Source organism: Heterodontus francisci, chromosome 2 (genome assembly GCF_036365525.1).
Source record: "Heterodontus francisci isolate sHetFra1 chromosome 2, sHetFra1.hap1, whole genome shotgun sequence".
Lineage (NCBI taxonomy): Eukaryota > Metazoa > Chordata > Chondrichthyes > Heterodontiformes > Heterodontidae > Heterodontus > Heterodontus francisci.
The window spans coordinates 33,254,288-33,275,524 of NC_090372.1; the positions used below are offsets into that span (position 1 = coordinate 33,254,288).

The 21,237-nt window shown below is 41.6% G+C and overlaps 1 protein-coding gene across 1 annotated transcript in view; it reads right to left on the minus strand.

The window, feature by feature from the left end:
* Positions 1-20,419, minus strand: part of LOC137383600 (endonuclease/exonuclease/phosphatase family domain-containing protein 1-like) — a 182,937-nt gene extending 162,518 nt beyond the window's left edge. Inside the window, 4 exon segments of the mRNA XM_068056759.1 lie at positions 8,186-8,274; positions 14,335-14,408; positions 19,140-19,222; positions 20,047-20,419. The gene's annotated coding sequence lies outside the window, so the exon portion shown is untranslated.
* Between the last annotated feature and the right edge of the window lie 818 nt (positions 20,420-21,237).

Genomic DNA, 21,237 nt, shown 5'->3' on the forward strand with positions numbered 1-21,237 from the left:
TCATAAGCACACTTTTCTTCTTCATCTTAATCTCTACCTCTGTCATCCAGGGAGCTCTGGATTTGTTAAACCTACCTTTCCCCTTCAAAAGGAATATGCCTTGACTGTGCCCGAACTATCTCTTCTTTGAAGGTAGCCCATTGTTCAGCTGCCGTTTTTCCTGCCAACCTTCGATTCCAATTTATTCAGCCAGATCCATTCTTACACCATTGAAGCTGGCTTTCCCCCAGTTAATTATTCTTACTCGAGATTGTTTTTTGTCCTTTTCCATTGCCAACCTAAACCTTGTGATACAATGATTACTGTCCCCTAAATATTCTCCTACTGATATTTGATGCACTTGGTCCACCTCATTCCCAAGAACCAGGTCCAGCAGTGCCTCCCCACTCATTGGACTGGAAACATACTGATGTAGAAAATTTTTCTGAATACACCCTAGGAACTCTTGCCCCTCTCTGCCCTTTACACTACTACTATTGCAGTCTATGCTTGGATAATTAAAGTCCTCCATTATAACTACTCGATTATTCTTGCACCACTCGATAATTTCCTTGCAAATTTATTCCTCTACATACTTTACACCAGTTGGTGACCTATAGATAACTCCGAGCAATGTAACTTACCTTTTTTGTTGCTTAACTGTAGCCAAATAGATTCTGTCCTTGACCCCTCCTGGAATATCCTCTCTCTCCGGCACTGTAATGCCCTCCTTAATCAATACTGCCAATCCACCCTCTTTACTTCCTTTCATATCTTTCCTGAACACCTTGTATTCAGGAATACTTACACAATTCACAAGACACTGCATTCATGTGCTTCAGTGGAAGTTCAAAAGTAACGCAAGCTTTCCCGATCACATTTTACAACCGAGCTATTTTAGCAATATGTTACACCAATGTGTTTTGTTGATTGATAATTTTCTTTGGTCCACTGGCTGGAGATCTGAATTTCTATTTTTTTTTAAAGACATTTTTAAAAAGACAAGCTGCCAGCAAAGTCATCCTTTCAGCTTAAGATGATCACCTAGTTTGCTACACTGTATCCTACATTGCAAAAGGGCTGTGAGGAGAGAGACAAAATGTCTGCTAATTTCCCAACAAGTACCAAGACCCACAAAGTTTAAAGGAATTACCTGTTCTCTCAGCAAGCAGAGAAATACTGCTATGTTTGAATGACTGAGTGACTGTCATGTGGCAAGCCCCTCCCCATCTGTGGTTTTAAGCTGGTGCTTTTCTCTGCAGCAGAGGAGAAGCAACTGGACTCTGACATGAGCCGACCCTAAGTGGGGATCCCTCTCTCTCTCTCCATTCCAGCTTGAAAGCTTTCAAATCCTGCTTGTTGACTGACCACCTTTGCATACTCCGGCTACAATCAGAAACCCTGTTGGAAGAACTCATCTACATCGCTATCTCTAAGAGACTCATCGAACGGGTCATCTACCTCTTCAAACGAAAAGCCTCAGGACCACTGAATTCAGCTAGAAGTCTGGCCAAATCACCAAACTTCACAGACTGTATACCTTTTTTACCTTTATGGACTCTAACTCAACCAATCTACCTTTCCCCACTCTGTAACCTATTTGCGTGTATGTAAACCTCTAGTGTATGCGCGTGAGAATGAAAGTTGGCGCATTATTTTATTAGTTCGGTTTAGGTACAATAACGTTAACCTCTTTCTTTGTTAACTCAAGAAAACCTGTCCGATTACTTACTTGCTATGATCATAACAAGAACCAATCAGATACCTACTAAATTGGTCAGAATTGTGGTCAAACAAGGAGAGGAAACGAGGGAAGCCCTTCGACCCCTCCTTACTTGGCCATAATAAGTAAAAGACATTTATAGTATTTGTGAATGAACTGCAAGGTATTAATGCTACAATGTACAATTAAGTACTACTGAAATATACAACAGTTGATTCTAAAATGTGATTTTGCAGTACGTGGTTTGAATGGTATACTATGATAATTGTACAGAATACCCAATTGTTAATAGCATTATCGCTGTAATCACTGTTGTAATTACGCTGGGTTACTGGGTTTAATTTCGATATTTGCATATCTGAGCAATGCAGATATCACACTGTGTTAAATAATCAACTGATTTATTTAAAGCACATTAACAATAAAAGGCCTTACAGATTGGAGCACATGTCTTGACAGCAGCCTGCATCTGAGAGATTCAAAATGTCTCCCGGAAGCTTCCAGAAAGCTCCCACACTTCCACTCTTGCTCAGCAGCTCCACCCGGAGGCCCAAGCAATCAAAACTGACCAGTCAAACACGACAACTATCAAAATCCTTCAACATGTACCTGGACATTGCAGATGCAATGGGCATCTCCAAACATGATTTTAGGTAACAAAAAGGAAATTTCAGGCTTTTTCCCCCCTCTTAAATTTGAGAGGAAAATTAGTCTTTATCTAATTTGCTACCCAAAAGAAAACCAAGCCTGAGATTTTATGCTTGTGACAGGGGTCTCAACATCCAGAAAAAGCAACTCCAAGATCCCCACATCGCCTCTTCTCCGGAAGGCCAACTGAATCTAGTGCCAATCAGGCACTTAAGTGGACAGCGGCAGGCCTCCCACAGGATCAAGGACCCAGTCACTGGAAGTCCCGCCCTTGGAGAGCTGCCGGCAGCTCACTGAGCAGCGCCAGTGCAGAGGCAGTGGCTGCTGCCAGAGGAACACCTACGGAGGCCCAGGGGCGGCACTGGACCCAGGCCAGGTAGGTCAGGGCGGGAGGCATCTTGCAGGGTGGGAGTCGCAGTGGGGGAAGGGTTGTTAGCAAGGGCAGGGGAATGGTTCTCAGCAGGCCTCTCCCTTCCAGATGCCAGGTCCCTTGTTCAGGTATTAAAGTTCAGGGACGCCCACCAACTCCCCCCCCCCCCCCAACCCTGCAGTCAGGAAACAATCTGCACAGTTTTAGCTGCTGCACTTCTTGTGCGGCGACAGGGCCGCCCACTGCACAGCTAATTGCAGCAGTGGCGGGATGAAGCCCTTTACTGGGGATTAATTACCCAGTTAAGGGACTCAATTGGTGTTGGGGTGGGAAAGCCAACTAAATTTTGGTTCGAGGCAGGATGGTTGCAGGAAGCCCGCGCCACCATCCCACCCGATTTTGTGCTCTGCCCACCTCTAAACCCGCCACAACGGAGAGCATTAAATTCTTGGTGGGGGTGGAATTTTATGTAAAAAATAGAATTTTTAAAACCCTTAGGTTAAAGCCAGAGAAAAGGTAGCTATGCCAGATGTAATTTGGACTGATTTAATTACTCCCGAGCTATCAGGGCTTGCTCACTTGTGAAATTTAAGGATGCCATGGACTGTTTCCCCTACCATCTTTACATCCAAATCTGAAGGCATGTTGCTCTAGAAACTTAAATCAAGCAGGAGTTTCTAACACTAAAGACGTTCTTCAGGAACGGTATAGACTGTGTTCCAACCCACTGTGCAACTCAAACGTCTGAAACTGCTTTTTAGTGAAAGAGAAACTACCAAGATTAATCAGAGTTAGGCATGGGTAGATCCAGCAATAGTTCCCAACTTGTGGCTCCATTTTCAAATGTTGCCCATTGCATTAGACGTTCATATTTGGTGCAATCAGGCTGATTATTACATCAAAGTCTCTGTGCGGAAGGAAACTGCGTGCCTTTAAATCTGAGGCATTCTACAGACAAAACTGAATTTGCAGATGGCAGCAAGTCCATGGCTGCTGAGGCGGGGATTGAAGAGAAATGAGGTGGAGAAGGAGGAAGAACAGGGATGGCGTCCAGAGAAAAAGGAGGATTTGCACCCTGGCCGGAAGGGTAGGCAAAGTGGCATCGTTATTCCTGCCCCCACAATGCATTTTCAGGGTGTTGCTGTGGGGGAGGAGGAGGGCGTTAGACCGCGACTAACCTCAGCTTGCCGTTTCTCTGCCTCCTGGTCCCTGTATAAGACACACATAACTGCCCTTTTAAAGGCAACCACCAAGCTGATGCCATGGGGTCAGTAAGAGGCAATGTAATAAGTGAGTCTGACCTGTTGGCGGCTGAGGGACCGCTAACAGTTTCAATAGATGTGTCCCAGTCTCCAGTAAGACAGGGAAGACATCATTTCCACATAGATACTGAGTTGGAAAAGGACTTAATTATTGGAACAGTGTGATGAATATTGGTGAGTCAGCATGATAGGCACCTTGACGGTCTTGTCTTCGTGAGACGGCGATGAAGGACTTTGGCATTAAACTTTGTAATCTATTGGCCATAAACACAGAGCATTAGTGATCAGTTGACACTTAATAATCAGACCGTGTAGATGATCAGCCATCTTTATATTGGATGGCGGAATAGGATCGAAGGGTCAAATGCTCTACTCTTATTTCTTATGTTCTTATAAAGATTATTAGTAATCAGTTGGTCCTTATTTTTCAAACTATTTTCAAAATCAGTTTTCCCGTATTGGGGATAATTTGCATAACCTTAGCCAGGTACTTATACAAGCATTAGAGGTGCATACATTAGGTATGGCTATAATACAGATGATGCCTATAGCATCCCCCTTGCTGGCTCCCAGCACAGACACAGTGGAGACTCACGAGCCAGCAGTTGTGCCTCTAAAGGATACAATTCATTACAGTATCGCCTTTGAGCAGCAGCACCCCAGCTCCAAGTTCCCTGCTGATGGTCAACAGAGAAGACCGCAAGGGCCATGCACTTGGCACAAGGGTCAGGTCACAGGGAGACAGTAGGGTGACATCTCTTGCAGACTCCACCTTCTTTTACTCATACCTTGTCACAGTGACCCTTAGGCACCGATGTGAGGGGAACATCAGGTTTTTAAAAAATGGTAGCCATTCTTGAAATGTGTTATTTTTGAGATTTATATTTATGGATGTTTGTATTATAATTGATTTTGTTGCTACTGTACTTAAGTCTTAGTCTGAGGTCATTAAAAAAAATTTATCAACCGTTTTTAATATTATAACTGAACATTGAACAAAGTAACAAATGGCTACTTAACTTAATTAGTATTTAAAGTCTTGCACTAAGCACCTCAATGTTTGTTTAAAGTCTTGCAATGAGTATTTGCTGCTTCAATAAAAGTTCACTGCTTCGCTTTCTATCTTGCCTGCTCTTGTGTGCAGGTGTGAAAGGGGCGGGAGGAGAGGAGGCATCTTGCTACTTTCATCACCGTCCAAATGCATGATCCACCAGGTACTCTCTAATTGTCCTGGCCTTAGCAGCCGCGGCTTCCTCGGGTGGTCCATGACGCATGGCCGCAGCGTTATGAAAGTGCCTCTAGATTTTGTTAGATATAGTTTTTGAAGATTCATTTTTGAAAGATTGAAGAAATGTTAAACTTCGGTGTTTTCAAATGAATAGGCCATTTGGCTTTGAAAAACAGTCTCTGGAAATGTTTTTTTTACAAAGAGCACTGAGGGGTTTTGTGAGGAAAACAAGCCTTTCCGGGAAACCACCTGACTTTCAGCAACAACAACAAGCCTTTCCGGGAAACTGCCTGACTGCCAGCTCAATAAATAACAGAGAACTTTGGACACCTGGAGAAGTTGTTTAAAAAGTGACAGATCAAGATTAATGGAAGTCAAAAGGTTGATCCCCTGTTGTCAATTTTGCTTTTGAATTGTTTTGAGTTAGGGTTGAACTGTATAAAAAAGGAGAGAATTTCCATGGAGAGAACTTCCAAGGAAGGAGATCACAATCCAGCTCAGCTCTCCAGCACCTCTCTAAAAGACCCCAAGATGTCCACTGTGTCAACTCATCTTGTCTCCTGTCTTTGAAGAAAAGGCTGCTAAATTAATTCTCAATGCCGTCTGAAAAGAACTGTTATTAAAGATCCCAGTGACCCGTCCGCGTGAACTCGGGACAGATTGTATGCCAGTTTTGGAACACGTGTCTCATCTGCTGTTTCTTCAAGAATGAGCACGTATTCAACCCAAGTGTTTTTTTGTCTGTAATAGAGCTCTAAAAACAAAAATCCCTTTATTTTTCCAGTTAACCGGTGTGTGTGTGTGTGAGAGAGAGTGAGAGTAGGCGAAGGTAAAAAGGGAACTTTTATATTTCAATCTGTGTGTTTATGCTTTACTTCAATCCTGGTTAAGTCTTGTTTTATAATAAACTGATAATTGTGTTGTTTATTAAAGTAACCTGGCTGGTGTGTTTTATTGTGGGATAAAAATAGAGCCATGATTGACCATATCGGTAAGTGGGAAAAAATTTTAATATATGTTGTGACCCGTGGAGAAGTGGAAGTAGAACAAACACTGCACTTCCCGCGCCTCAGTCGTAACACCAGCAATAAGAGTGTTGGGATTGCCATGTCATTCATTTCCGCCAGAATCTCATCTGCCAAGGGCGAGTTCTTCCCATGAGGCAAAATTGTGCAATACACAACAGACCACCAAATCCTCGCCACTTTGGCAGGTGAGTATTGGAAGCTCCTGACCTGTCAGGCACTTCAAGCATTTCAGCCCCTAATCGTCTTCTCCACCACTTGGTGCATGCATACATGTACACAGTCATATCTTTCCTGTGCTTCACTATTGATCCTGTGGTAGGGTGTCATAATCCACGACTTCAGTGGGCATCATCCATCCAGATCCTTGCTGCAATCTACTGAGGGTGCCATGCATGTCTGAGTGCCGGAGGACAAAAGCATCGTGAGCACTTCCCCAGTTATTTACACCAACATTCAGAATCTGCAGTTGGGCTCACAAAGGATCATCACATTTAATGAATGAAACTCCCTCTTGTTTATGTATGTAACAGGTGCATCATTCTGTGCCTTCAATGGGATATGGGTTTCATCGATACCACCAAGCACTTTGGGTGAGCCAGCAAACCTATAGAATGGGAAAGTCCTCTCCCTTTGCCACTCGGGGTCACGTCAAGGTTGATGAACTCAGAAGCCCTACAGAACATGGTATCCAAGGCCTGGTGAATGTAGGCCCTTGCAGTGCTTTGGGTGATGTTTCACACATCACCGGTGCCTGACTGAAATGGCCCACATGCTTAAAATATGAGTGTTGTGGTTACCTTCATAGCCACTGGCAACACAGTGCAAGACTTAGAATGTGGCTGATTTAATTTTACTGAAGCATAGACTCGTCACAAACAACTCTTCCGACATCATCTCCCATGCACTCTCTGGGGTGGCTAAACGTTCCTCCTGCTCAACCTGCGGGCAAGCTGGCATACTCCTCTTTGTTGTTTCCTGTGTTAGACTCTCATGACATATAAAGCATACAACATTGGCGCCATGAGTGGAAAAGGTGTTTTTCACCCTCACAGTTCCAGTACGTGACCTAAGTGTGAAAAAGTGATATACACACACACACATAAAATATATTATCTGAACAAAATTTTAAAGTCATATAAATGTGAAGAAAATGTGAAAAATATGATACCTGGGTCTCACAGTAAGTTTCTTCCATATAAAAATTTCCTACCGGTAGATTCCTGGCTATATTAAATATGCATGAATGGCAAACAGAATCCTAGCACCACTTCAGACAAGCCATAAAATGTTATGGCGAGTTTAATTTGTAACAAGTGAGCAACTAGCCCCAGTGCACACCAGTACGTTGATCTTTGTTAATTTAACCATTGGAGACTTCAAAAGCACACCTTGTGAAGGAGCACAGAATCACTGACAGCAACTTCTTAATTTCCCTGTTTAACTGCAGATGCCAGAAGTTTCTGTTGGTTGCACAGTTATATTGACAACGAACGCTAACAGTTTCATCATCGTTACAATCTCAGAATCTGGGCTGTTACATTTGAGAGATTCAGGCCATCTCTTCAAACATATGGATGCATCATTATTTGTAATGAAAGTAACATGGATTGATGCACAAATTTCCATTTGTATACTGTTCACAATGAGAAAGCAATTTTCCCTGCAAAAAAATTGGCAGTTTCTATAACCACTACCTTCTTATTTGATTTGTTTCTCAATTACCCATATTCTTCTTGTTTAATCACTCAGCAGATTATACTTTTCAACTCAGCTACATTGCAGGATTTGAACATCACTTATTACACAATGTTTGGAAAGAAAAAGAAAGCCCTGAAGGATATTTTTTCTTGAAGTTAACTTGGTCAATTCAAAACTGTGCTTTTTTAAATAAAAGATATGATTTAAAAAAGGAAATCACATCCACAAAGCATATTACAGAGCCAATACCTGGTACTTCATCCAAAGAACCATTATTCATGCTTTACCCTCAGCACAGAGTGGAATCAAAGTGACTCCAGATCTTATCCTCATCCGTGCTGTGAAAAAAAAAAATAGGGAAAAGTGTTGGATCACAATCAGGAGCAGGAACATGACAGGATTTCCCCAATCCAGGAACATTTGAGGCAAATTGTAGCATTCTCATCCACATCCTGTCCAATATCAGCTCACTGCAGCCCATAACTGAGATCAAACCTTAATCCTTCTTGAACTATGTGGTGTGGCTACTGACTGGATAAAGCTCACTGATCTATTGGGGGACTGGCAGGGATGAGCAGATTTTGGGAGCAAAAAGGGATTTCAAAGCAAAGAGCAGCATACATCAACTAACTCACATTATACTCAAATATTTTACTGATCTGAACAACTGTTTTTGCAAAAAACATCTATGTAAACAGCAGCAGCATTTCAAATTCAGCTCAACAGATGTTTACTGCAGGTTTTAACAGATTATTAAAATATAAAATAATTTCAAAGTAAGAGTGGCAAAGATTCAAGTAAGGAAAACATTTCAGCCATCACAGAAACAGGTAGATTAAAAAATTAAGTAGAGCTGACTGCAGTTCTGACTTTGGAAGGAATGGCAGTATGATGCAATATGTAGACAGCATGAATAGCCTGGCTGTTGCACCTACTCCAAGTACCCATTTTGTGATATGTTGCAACTATGACAAGACCAACTAATGGAATTGTGCCCCATATTGCCCCACGATGGATTAAGACACTTTGACCAGTGTTGATAGGACCCTGGAGCATTGCCCGGAAAACTAGAGTTGGTCTTTGGCGGCACGCTGTGCTGCACAAGCTTATATCTCCATCTTCAGTTGCAGCTGGAGGTAGACAATCAGGTAGAGTTATATTGATAGATACACTCATCAGATCACCAGCACACTATCAACAATGTGAAGAAATTGACAGTGCCGTTCATTGCAAGTTAAACGTAATACTGTATTCTGGCTCTACACACGTGAACAGGGGAAAGCTGGCCCTCATTATTAATCAGGTTGAGTTAGTGGGAGGGAGGAGAGGAGAGAGAGGAGAGAGAGGAGAGAGAGGAGAGAGAGGAGAGAGAGGTTTACTGGTAAAGCTCCTTCACTAACACACCAACTCCCAACTCCATCTCCTCTGGTGCCATGGTACTGCTACCTCCAATGACTTGGTTAAGTGTTCTCTTAGTTCTGTCTTTGACACTCTCGTCTCTAACAAATCATTCAACGCCTCCTATACTCACCATTCCATGAATATGGCTTTCATCTGTAGGTGATGACTGGTCATGTGCTAGATGATTCAGAATTGACCACTTCAAGCAATTCCTCTCTCTATGCCCAAATCCTTCTACCAGTCTAAGGATCATTCCAGACTCCTCTTATTAAAAGACCAGCCTTTTCCACCAACCCCTTTTCTAACCTTTGACAAGTTGGAGGCAAGACACAGCTTATAGGCAGAGACTATCCTTGTGACTACCCCAACCACTGCCTTCCCTTAACCAACTGGCCTGACCCACTCCAGAGACTTGAGCACATAATCTAGGATGATACTCCAGTATAGTACTGAGAAGTTCTGTCTTTCAAATGAAATGTTAAAACAAGACACTGTCTGCCCACTCAGGTGAACATAAAGAATCGCGTGGCATTATTTTGAAGAGTAGTGTGTTTTCTTCAGTGTCTTAACCAATGTTTATTTCTCAGCCAATGCTTAAAACAGATGATTTGGCCCTTTATTTCATTGCTGTTTGTGGGCGATTCCGGTGTGCAAATTGACAAATGCATTTCCTACAGTACAAAAGTGATTACATTCAAAATGCTTCATTGGCTGTAAAGGGCTTTGGAATGGCCTCAGATAGTGAAAGGTGCTATATAAATGCAAGTCTTTCTATTAATGCTGAATGAAGAAATAATCAGTTAATCTCAGGTTTAAGGGATAGACAGGTCTGAGTGTGAATATATAAGTGCCACATCACCCCAATTAGGGAATAAACAGGTTTCTGAGGATTGTCAATTCTGACAAAATTGATATTAAAGAAGGATGCCAAATTATCCTAACCTACCTAGCCAACACATACACTTATGTTTATGGAGATACCTTTCCATAAATCACAAGTAGAAACACAGTTCCATTTTTCTTTTCTTCATTTGGCTGTAAATCTCTTTGGTTTGGATCCCGAGATTGTGAAGGCACTATCTAAATGCATGCCCTTCTTTTTCCTTTTCCTCCACTAGCCCAAAAATAACAAGCTTCATTCTCCACTCAGTTCTTTTTTATGTCCAAACAAGCAAATGCCAGTCTGACACATGTGAATTCTGGTCTCTCTGCTCCCAACGTCCATTCACCCTGAACAAATGCTTCCAGATACCACAATGAGCAAAAGACACAGCAGAGAGGGGGGCAGGCAGCAAGAAAACTCTTAACATCGAGAGAAAAGTGTGCATCAGCTATAGAGTGAAGGAGAAAGAGAAAACAAAAATTTAGATGAGGAAATAAGGAAAAAAAAAGTTTTATAATTCTTCACAAGTCACAGGAGATCAACTAGTAGGTGGTCATTCCTCACAATGTTATATGTGATGTTACGACCAGGTGAGAAAGGTGCCGAGGGGTCTCTTTCAGCCTTCACCTGATCTTATTGTAACAGGATTTAATTTTTAAACACACTGTTTTGAGCTCCCCCTTGGTTAATCCTTGTTCACTGCTTTCCAATTATAAGGCAAAGAAATAAGCACAAACAAGCCTTCTTAGGTTCAAAGAAGAAAAAGAGAAATTTATTAAAACTTAATTCTAATTCAGTTAACGCCTATGGATACACGCCACACCCCATGCTAGCATACATATGCAATACACACATGCAAATAGAGACAGAAAAGAGAAGAAAAATAGTGAAGAGGTTTGAGGCAATCTCTGAAGAGGGGTTTTTACTGTGCTTCGAGCTCGCTGTAGAGTCCTAGATTGTAGGTAGTCTTGCTTTTAGTTGGAGTACAGTATTCTTCTTAAACCTTGTTCACTGTAGGAGACTTTTCTCTCTTGGGGGGGGGGGGGGGGTGTCATGTGTCTTCAATGGATCTTCAGTTCTGTGAGAAAGAGATGGGAGCAGACAGGAGAGAGATGTTCTCAGTCCAGAAGCAAAGAGATTTCTCAGTTCAAATTCTCTGTGGCAAGTTCAAATTCAAAAAATTCCAACAGCCAGTTAGTCATGTGACTAAACTGGTCTGACCACGTCGGTTTGTGTATTCAGCCACTTAGCAGTTAACCTGGAATGCTAGCTTCTCCACCTTCAATGTCTGGCAATCAATAGACCATTGTGGATTAAATTGGAGCAGGGAGTGGCCCCTTTGTCCTTTCCAAGTACTGCCTGTTACTATGCAAATATCTTTCCAGTCAAGGGTCTGTTTTTTTTTTTAAAGCAAGTTCTTTCTTTACTCCAGTAACTGTTTAAAAATCAATGTTCATGTGGTGAAATATATGTGCCTCATTCTTGGCAGATGGGGACCTGCAGGACAGTGGCATCTTGCTGTAGGCTATATAACTCCATCATCTACCAGTAAAGCATCAGTCAATGCATGCCAAAAAGCAATTTGTTGTACAGGAAGTACACAGACATTTGAGATGTTGTAGCATAGTGGGTGCTCCAAACCACTGGAATGAATTCTAGGGAGATGTAGCACAGTAGGCTTTCTAAACCACATTACAGAATTCTGGGAATCTAAAGCTTCGAAAAGCAGTACCAAAAGAAAGAAAAGCCACTTCTTCTCATGGACAGATCCAATTGGTGCCAGAGTGTAGGAGAGATGACAATGAATTAGGGAAACAGTTACAGAGAGCGGTATACCACACACCTCCGCAAGGAAGTTAAACAGTAGGACTACAATGTCAATCTACCAGAAGGCCGGGTGATAATTAGATAGCCATATGGCAACATCAAAATTAACTATATCGATAGTATAGTTACGATGTCTGACTCCATGTTTGATATCTCTGGCAAGGAAATGTAGCTCAACTCATTCTATGTTAATTGGCTAGGGTGTAACTATTAAATTATCCAGACTGGGATACACCACATAGAATACTTACAATTTGAACAATTAAGGGATCCTAAGGGGAGTTCTTTACAGTAAACCACAAGTGAACATCCCCCTGAAAGTTATATTGTATGTGGTCAATTTGGATCATCAAAACCAGTGAATTTAATTGGTGAAAATATTTCGCATAAATGCACCATTTAAACTCAGCACCAGACCCATTATGTTATATCACTTGTTTGCAACAAGTGTTGCAATGCAGATCCTGTAAAGTAAGCCAATCACACTTCGTGACCATGTAAGTAGCCCAGACATGTGTATTTGGCTCCATGAATGGTCTGTGCACATACATGTTCCTATAATCAGCTAATGCATTGTTAAGACGAGTGACAAGAGGCAACCAGGATTCCCAAGGTAGAAAATAGTTCTGTCATCGCGCCCAAGAAGGAATATAAGGCATATAAGGCAGAACTACAATGTGAATGCCAGTTAATCTTTTTCCCCAAGTCTTGCATTTATATAGCTTTCATGACCTCAGGCTGTCACTTTCCAGACGAAATATAGTACAAAGGCAAAATACTGTAGATGCTGGAAATCTGAAATAAAACAGAAAATTCTGCTAATACTCAGCAGATCTGGCAGCATCTGTGGAAAGAGAAACAAAGTTAATGTTACAGGTCTGTGACCTGTCACCAGAATGTTCTTGAATATTACATGGTCTCAGCTTCGATCACCAACACCAACAGTGCATGCCGCAGCCTGGCTACCCCATGTAAAAAGAGTTTCTTCCATTCAGTGTGTTCCAATCGCAAACTTGTGGCCAAGTACCTTAATATAGATGTGTCTGATATACAAGTTTATTTCTTGTGATCCTTCTCAACTCTACACATGCTATTCTATTATTCTGAAATAAAACACGAGAAAGTCTACACAACAGTGACCATTTTTGTGACCTATTATGACAAAGTAAACCACTTAATCTGTAACAAATAAACTTTGTATGGGGAACATATTGACTCAAATGTTGCATCTGGCAAAATATTTTTCTTCCAAAACAAGCCAACTTATGTTGATGTAGCAATGGGTGTAAAAAGTTTCATGAAAGAAAAAGCTTTTACTCAAGCGACCCCTGATTAGATTGCAAACTCCAATAATCAGACGGTCACAGCCCTTCCTGTCCAGAAGTCAACACCTTACGGCTGTATCGCAGGGCAGAAAACAGCTGTAAAAGTTGACTAAAAGCTTAATGTTTGGGAAGGATTTTAAGCTGCACTAATACATTTCTAAAATATTACAAACCACTGGTGCTCAGATTTGGTATTAGTAACCATAAGAGTAATAACATTTAGAGCTACAGATTAAGATGAAAATAGGTTCCGATGGTACGCTAGAGCATGGCTACCTGACCCGAACCCGATGACATGTGTTGGGTTCGGGTCGGGTCGGGACGGACCACCTCCGGTACATGGCTCCAATCTTAATGTACTTTTTAAGTCCAGTTACAGTTTTTGTTGCTTATCTGCACAAGCTTAAAAAGTGAAAAACGGAAGCTAGGTTAACTGAACATTCCGGTGATTGGATCGGATCGGGTGCAGGAAAAAAATGAAAGGACTCGGGCCAGGTCGGATGTGGTTCTGTCGGGCTCGGGTTGGGTTTCATTTGCAGACCTTTATGGTCCACCACAATCGCAACCCTGAAACATAGAATCTTACAACACGGGAGGCAGCAATTCAGCCCTTCATGCCTGTACCCTGCTGGGAAGGCACTGAGCAGCAGCCGCTGATTATTGGAGTTTGCAATCTAATGATCAGCTGGCACTCAAATGAAAGTTTTTTTCTTCTTTCATGAAGTTTCTTACATCCATTGCTACATCGACATAAATTGGCTTGTTTTAGAAGAAAAATATTTTACCAGATACAACATTTGAGTAAATGTGTTCCCCATAGAATGTACTAAGATAGCTTGCCTGCATTCTCAGTAGCAGAACTGTCAAGGCCAGGCAGACTGAACACGAACTATGAATTTGCCGTACAAAAAATACATTGTAAAGAAACGAACACATGCAAACTCCTGGCAAATAAAACTTACATTATCCTGACTGAAGTGAACATGAATCAAAGTCTCTCAAGTCCTCACCGACATCTGCAAGGAACTGCAGTTTTCTGGAATGTAAAGCCCAAATTTCAGATGATGCCAATTGCTACCGGTCTTCTATCAGAACAGTTTTTTTTTTAATTGAACTTTGTACAGCATACAAAACACATCATGAGGTTATGAAACCCAACACTCGTCATAAATCGAATCTCACAATGAGTCAGTCACCTTTCGTCTCACCATGACAATTGAAAAAGAGCTCAAGATAACATTAGCAGATTGCTATATGCATGAAGATACACGAATCCAGTTCTTTATCTCACCAGGTTATCTAGTGCCTCAGTCCTATAAAATGGAGACACATATTGTGCAAGATTTCTTCATAGATTATCACATTTCAAAATACCCAATCAGCGTGTCAGAATGTCGCATCTTTAAAATGTATAAAGTATTTTCAAAGCAGGCAATTCCTATTGGCTACTTTGAACACAAAGCACTTGTTAACACTTCTAAGGAAACATTCACAAATTATCTTTAGTGTCACTGCAAAGCAGTTTCAGCCTCACAGTAAAGTTGAAGACATTGTGTCCACAATGTCAATCAGACCTCTGGGCCCTGACTGTGGAACCCCTCATACCTGGTGGTTTCAGACTAGCACTGTGGATCTGTGTACACATCGTACTCTGCACTTCAGGGCCCAAATGGCAAACACAGCTGCCGATCTACACACAGCAAGATCCCACCAACAAGCGAGATGAATGATCAGTTAACCTGTATTGCCGGTATTGATTAAAGGATGAATGCTCCTGGAAACCAGGGGATATTCTAGAACCTCAGAAAAAAATCATGGAATCTTTCACCTTCACTCGAAAAGGCAGATGGGGCCTCAGTTTAACATCTCAAGCAAAAGACAGTCACTCAAATGATGCAGCATCCCCTCACAATGGACTGAAGTACAGCCTAGATTATACCTTCTAGTCCTGGAGTGGGGCTCAAACCCACAATCTTCTGACTCAGAGGTAAGTGTCCTACCACTGAGCCAAGCTGACATAGTAATAGCCTTTCTACATTAGCTGCCCAGGAGAGCCTCCCTTCTCCACTCGCCACCCCACACAGCCTGACACTTGAACTGGTGATCATCATGTTTGCATAACCATGCAAAATCATTTGTGCTGTCGTCAGTGGTTCAAATTCCAACTTGCAATGTAATCAGAAATTGAACTTAGAACCTTTGTGATGTTCAGCTTCTCATTGTATGGCTCCTGTAATGTGCGACTTGGCTGACTCAGTGTGGACAGTATGTACAAGCGTATTGCAAGCCCCCAAATGATCAGATTATATACTGCCGCTCATCCATTACTCTACATACTATATGACTACCCAACCTGATGTGCTACTTCCTTCATTTTACAATCTCAAGACAGAAATCAACTTTACAAAATTATTAGCATGTGATTTACAAATGCTGGCTTGCATTGCCATCACTTAGAAACATTAAAATAATCTCATGAACTGCATTATTGACTTACTTTTTTGCTAGTTAGAGTCAACACATCTCAAAAAACTTAAGACTGAAATGTCAGCACAGATTTTGCCCCCAATGGCAAAATTGGTGATTTACACTATAAAGACAGCCAGCTAGGAACTGCTAGACAAAAAAAGACCAAGGTCCATCCGGCTCATTTCTACCATCCTGGTAGTCACATGATACACTAATAATCACTTTGAGAGATATTTTTAAAAAGAAAAAGAAAATGCCTTATTAGCTACTAATTTCTGTGCTGCCAGACCATCTACCCCATTATTTTTAAGCCTACGAGGCAGCCAATGTTTAAAATAGTGAGATTCCAGCAAAACTGCAATCACAGTTATTTTCTGTGGGGGGGTGGGAACTATGAAAATGATGGTCCAAACATTAATGGCATGTGGCAAAAGTGGAGGGAAATAAATGTTCCAAGAAACTGCGTAATGCTCTAAGTGATGGTGTAAGTCACTGACTATAATTTCTTCCTTGAGCCATTCAAGGGTCTTGATGACATAGATTCGACATTATAATGATGTAAATCTCCAAGAAAACCTGGGCTATCCTTTCCGTTTTCACAAAACACACATATCAGATATTGGAAAAACCATTTTCTGCAAAGACTACAGTTCCCAAAAAATTCAGAAATGTACAGGAACTTTGGCTCAGAATTTGATCGGGTTGCGCATCCCACAGTACACGGCAAGTTGGATTATTTTCCCCTTACTTCTCCAGTCCACGTATTTTTGCACTGCAAATTACTGTGAGTGGCCTGGTGAGGGCAACAAAGAATCTGGGACCTTGATGAACAATGGTCCATCCCCTTAACCAATGAAATTTAAGGATAGAGAAAGAAAGTGCAAACGATAGAGAAGGAAATGAGGTGAATTCGACTCAAATTAGATACAGAAAGAGAAATAAAGTGAAAGAAAGATTGAATTGAAAGAATAGGACACACAAAGAAAAAGTGAGAAAAACATTTTAAACATTTAAAATTTTAAAAACCTCCAGGAACAATTTACTACCTGCAGGAGTGAGACGCCACAGTTTCAATTTGTTCCCTTTCTAGGTCTCCAAGATTGAATGACATTGCAGGATCATAAATCACCCCATTAACAGGCTCCTAACGTTCAGATATAGCAGCCCTAACTTTCTGCAGGAGCTTAATTCATATTTATGATGCAAATCCCATCAATGTCTTGACACTCGCTTTGAATGTTGACGGTGAGCTTCCGTTTGAGAGCCTTATGGCAGAGTGGTGCAATTTTTCCAGCAGTTTGTGGCAATTCACAACAGAAGGCTTATTTCTTCTGTGGCACAAATTACCTTTTTGTTTTAAATGCACTAATAATAACGAGCGCCATAAACTCACCATTATTTTCACAGCAAATTCTGGGCCAAAGCCTCATTTAGCAAGCTGTGTGGTGACACACCTGATTCACACACGATGATACTCTATGCTCTAAACCGCTAAACTCTCCTGCACTGCCAGGGTATGGTAATCAGTACTTTATCAGAGAATAACAAGCCGTTAATAGCTTGTCCATCTGTCCTTTAAGCTGGGAGTGGTAAGTGAACACCCAAATGAGTTTAAAAGGAGTGAATAACTTTCTTAAAAAGTCTTCCACACCCACTCAATGATGCAGCCAAATCATTCAGTAATTAGTAATTAGCTGTCTCTTGTTAACATTATCTGTGGACATGGGGTCAGATTCCATATATATATTGTTGATACCCCGCTTGATCTCTCTGCCACCTGCGTTGACTCATCCACTGTCTCTGTGTTGTCAAGACTGCTTGTCCAACATCCAGTCCTGGATGAGCCATAATTTCTCAAATCGGTTAAACACTGGTAGACTGAAGCTAGCATCTTTGGCCTCAGTCATAAACGTCATACCATCACCATTGATTCCATTTTCCTCCCCAGGCAATCTTTCAGGTTGAATCAAATTATTCGTAATGTAGATATCCTATTTGACTACCTGTCCATTCATATCTGTTTCTTTGTCTCAATATCCATTGTTGTCTGATTATGCCTCAAGACATCTTACCACATTAAAGGCACAGTTTAATGCAAGTTGTGTTTTTTTGTTATTCAGCCAGTTGAGAATAACTGGGTTTAGGATGTGAAGTCAACTAGAGTTCCAACTTCTGTTCACCATCGGGTGATGACATGATCAGGCTCAGCCTTGACATAGGAACAGGAGTAGAGGTCATTTCGTCCCTCGAGCCTGTTCCGCCATTTAATGAGATCATGAACTGCGACCTAACTCCATATACCCACCTTTGCCGCACATCCCTTAATACTTCAATTCATTCCATTTGTTCCTTATACTCCATGCATTGTATAAAGAACGTTTATTTGAGCCACACAACCTAACCTATCCTTCTGCTCCAATATTTTACTCCATGTTTCCTATTTCTCTCAGTCCTGGCATAACTACATCTTTTAGTTTTCCCTTTAACCTCCGCGCCTAAAGCACAACTTCTGACTGTCACTCTACTCTCTTCCCATTATCAATGCTACCTTTCTCACCTGAGGCCTCCCCCAAACCCCCATTTTCTCATTTAAAGTCCTTGTGACCGTTCTATTTATCCTTTCCACGAGTACCCTGGTCTCAGTCCAGTTCAGGTGGAGTCCGGCCCAATGTATAGTTCCTTCCTGTTCCAGTACTGGTGCCAGTGTTCCTTGAAACAGAACCCTTTTACCCCCACACAACTCCTTCAACCACATCTTCACATCCCTAATCTGTTTATACCTATGTCAATTTGCACATGACTCAAGTAATAATCTCGAGATTATATCCCTTGAGGTCCTGTAGTCAAACACTCTAAAATTTCAAGTTCTCCCTGTGACCGCGTGGGTTTTCTCCAGGTGCTCCGGTTTCCTCCCGCAGCCAAAGACTTGCAGGTTGATAGGTTAATTGGCTATTATAAATTGCCCCTAGTATAGGTAGGTGGTAGGGGAATTAAGGAAAGGTGGGGATGTGTGAGGGTAATGGGATTAATGTAGGATTAGTATAAATGGGTGGTTGATGGTCGGCACAGACTCAGTAGGCCGAAGGGCCTGTTTCAGTGCTGTATCTCTAAATTAAATTAAATTCATTACCATGTATGTAAGCTCACATGGAAAACAGCCTTTTAGGCAAGGTGCCAAAGACTATAGAGCCAAAGGTGCCTCAACTGTTTCAAATTTCCAATGTTCTTAATTCAATGCCTTGCTCAATGTAGTGTTGATCAGAAATAGAACTGTAACATTGTATTTAAGTTCTCCAACCTGTGCTCCTGTCAAACAAATCTGTTCCCAAGATGCAACAGGTTAGCAGATCACCTTCATATGACAGCAAGTACTTCCAACATCTTCAGAAAAGGAAGAAGGGGACAAAATTAGAATAAAAGGAGGGGAAGAAGAACCTGTCTTTTTGTTGGCACTGGAACAAAAAAGTCTTGCATTTATATAGCGCCATCCATAACCTCAGGCCATCTCAAACTGCTTTACCGCTAATTAAATAATTTGAAGTGAAGTCACTATTGTAATGTTGGAAACGTGGCAGCCACTTTGCTTATTTTCTCACAGATAATCTGTTTTAGTAATGTTAGTTACACAATAACTTTGGGCCAGGAGAACTCAAAATAGAGCCATGGGATTTTTTACATCCAACCAAGAGGGCAGACAGGGTCTCGGTTTAATGCCTCATCCGAAAGACTGCACCTCTGGCATTGCCACACTCCGTCAGTATTGCATCGGAGTGTCAGCTTAGATTATGTGCTCAAGTCTTTGGAACTTGAACCATTTGACTTACAGGGGAGAGTACTACTCTGGTTGGACATATTTCTGGAGGCATCATTGCATAACCTTCTATCGCCAACCATCCCACTCAACAGCTTTTTCTCAAAGATGTCCAATACTTTAATAATAAATAAAAGGGTCCAATGAAAAAGTACAATTCTTTTTAACACTCCCATGATGTTTCTCCAGGGTTGCTCATAACTGTGTCCAAAAGATTAATCTTTAATTCTTGGAAACTCCAGGGCAATCCTGGAGAGTTGGCACCTCAGTAGTAACATTAGAATTATTACAGGTTAGTTAAGGAACTCCTTATAGAGGAATAACGAGGCACTAAAACCGTAGACTGTCGCCAGTATTACGAATACAGAAACGAATTCCACTTCTGATTACTTACAGAGAGGCCATTCATTGTTGAGACTGCGGATAACGATCAACAGGCCAATATTCGTGGACATGCAATTAATTCAGGTTTACTTAGTCCCTCGAAGTAACCAGGTAAAGAAATTCCATTCGCCGACATGTAGTGACACACCACTCCAACAAGGAACCTCGACCCACCCCCTGAAATTTAGCACCCTTTCTACCTTGGCTTCTTTTTCTCATAATCGGGAGGAGCCGTTCTGTTAAGCAATTTCTCAAAAGCGAATCAAAAGAAACTGCAATTGCGTTCAGTAAATGCTGCAGCCCAAACGCCACAATATGGGTGTGGATTTCGACTCCCCTCCTCACTGCCTTTGCTATTGCAGGTTAATGTGTCTGTGTCAGCCCCTGTTGTCCTCCTCACCTGCCCGGCTCCAGGTCACTCCTCGGTGATTGACATCTGCTCCCCTCACCGGCAACGCGCTGCCCACAACAGCTTACCATTCAGCCGCCGCCCGCCGTCCTCTCTACTGCATTCTGCATTCTCTGTCGCCCTCTGCCCGCCAAAACACTCCAAACAACAATTGAGGAGCCTAAAAACCATTCCACAACATTTTATTTGATCAATTGATTAATGTTGCTGACATGTCGGACAAGATAAGCAGATGAAAGTTCATGCACATAAAGGAATTGGACAAATATTTGAAAAGGAAAACAATTCAGGGCTATGGGGCTAAGAGCAAGGGAGTGGGACTAATTTGAGAAAGAGCTCTTAACGGGCATGATGGGCCAAATAGCCTCCTTCTGCGCTATATGATTCTAAGTGCAAAATATTGCACATAGGATGGAAAAATAAATAACAGCAATATTTCATGAATAATGTGAAAAATGAAATGGAAAAGACCTTAGTAGTCTGGATGTTAAACATGTCCAACCAATGCAGAGCAACAAATAACCAGTCCACTGCATAGCCAAAACAATTGTCCAGAAGTCAGAGGAAGCCGTGATGAAATGATGCTGCAGTCAGATTGCACCCTAATGACTGCATCCAGTTCTGCACAGAAGACCCACGAAGCTGATCCACATAATCTTAGGGTCTGCAAACTTAGAATTATAGAATCGTGGAATGGTTACAGCTCAGAAGGAGGCTGTTCAGCTTGTCAAGCCTGTGCCAACTCTCTGCAAGAGCAATTTAGTTACTCCTACTCTCCCACTCTTTCTCTTC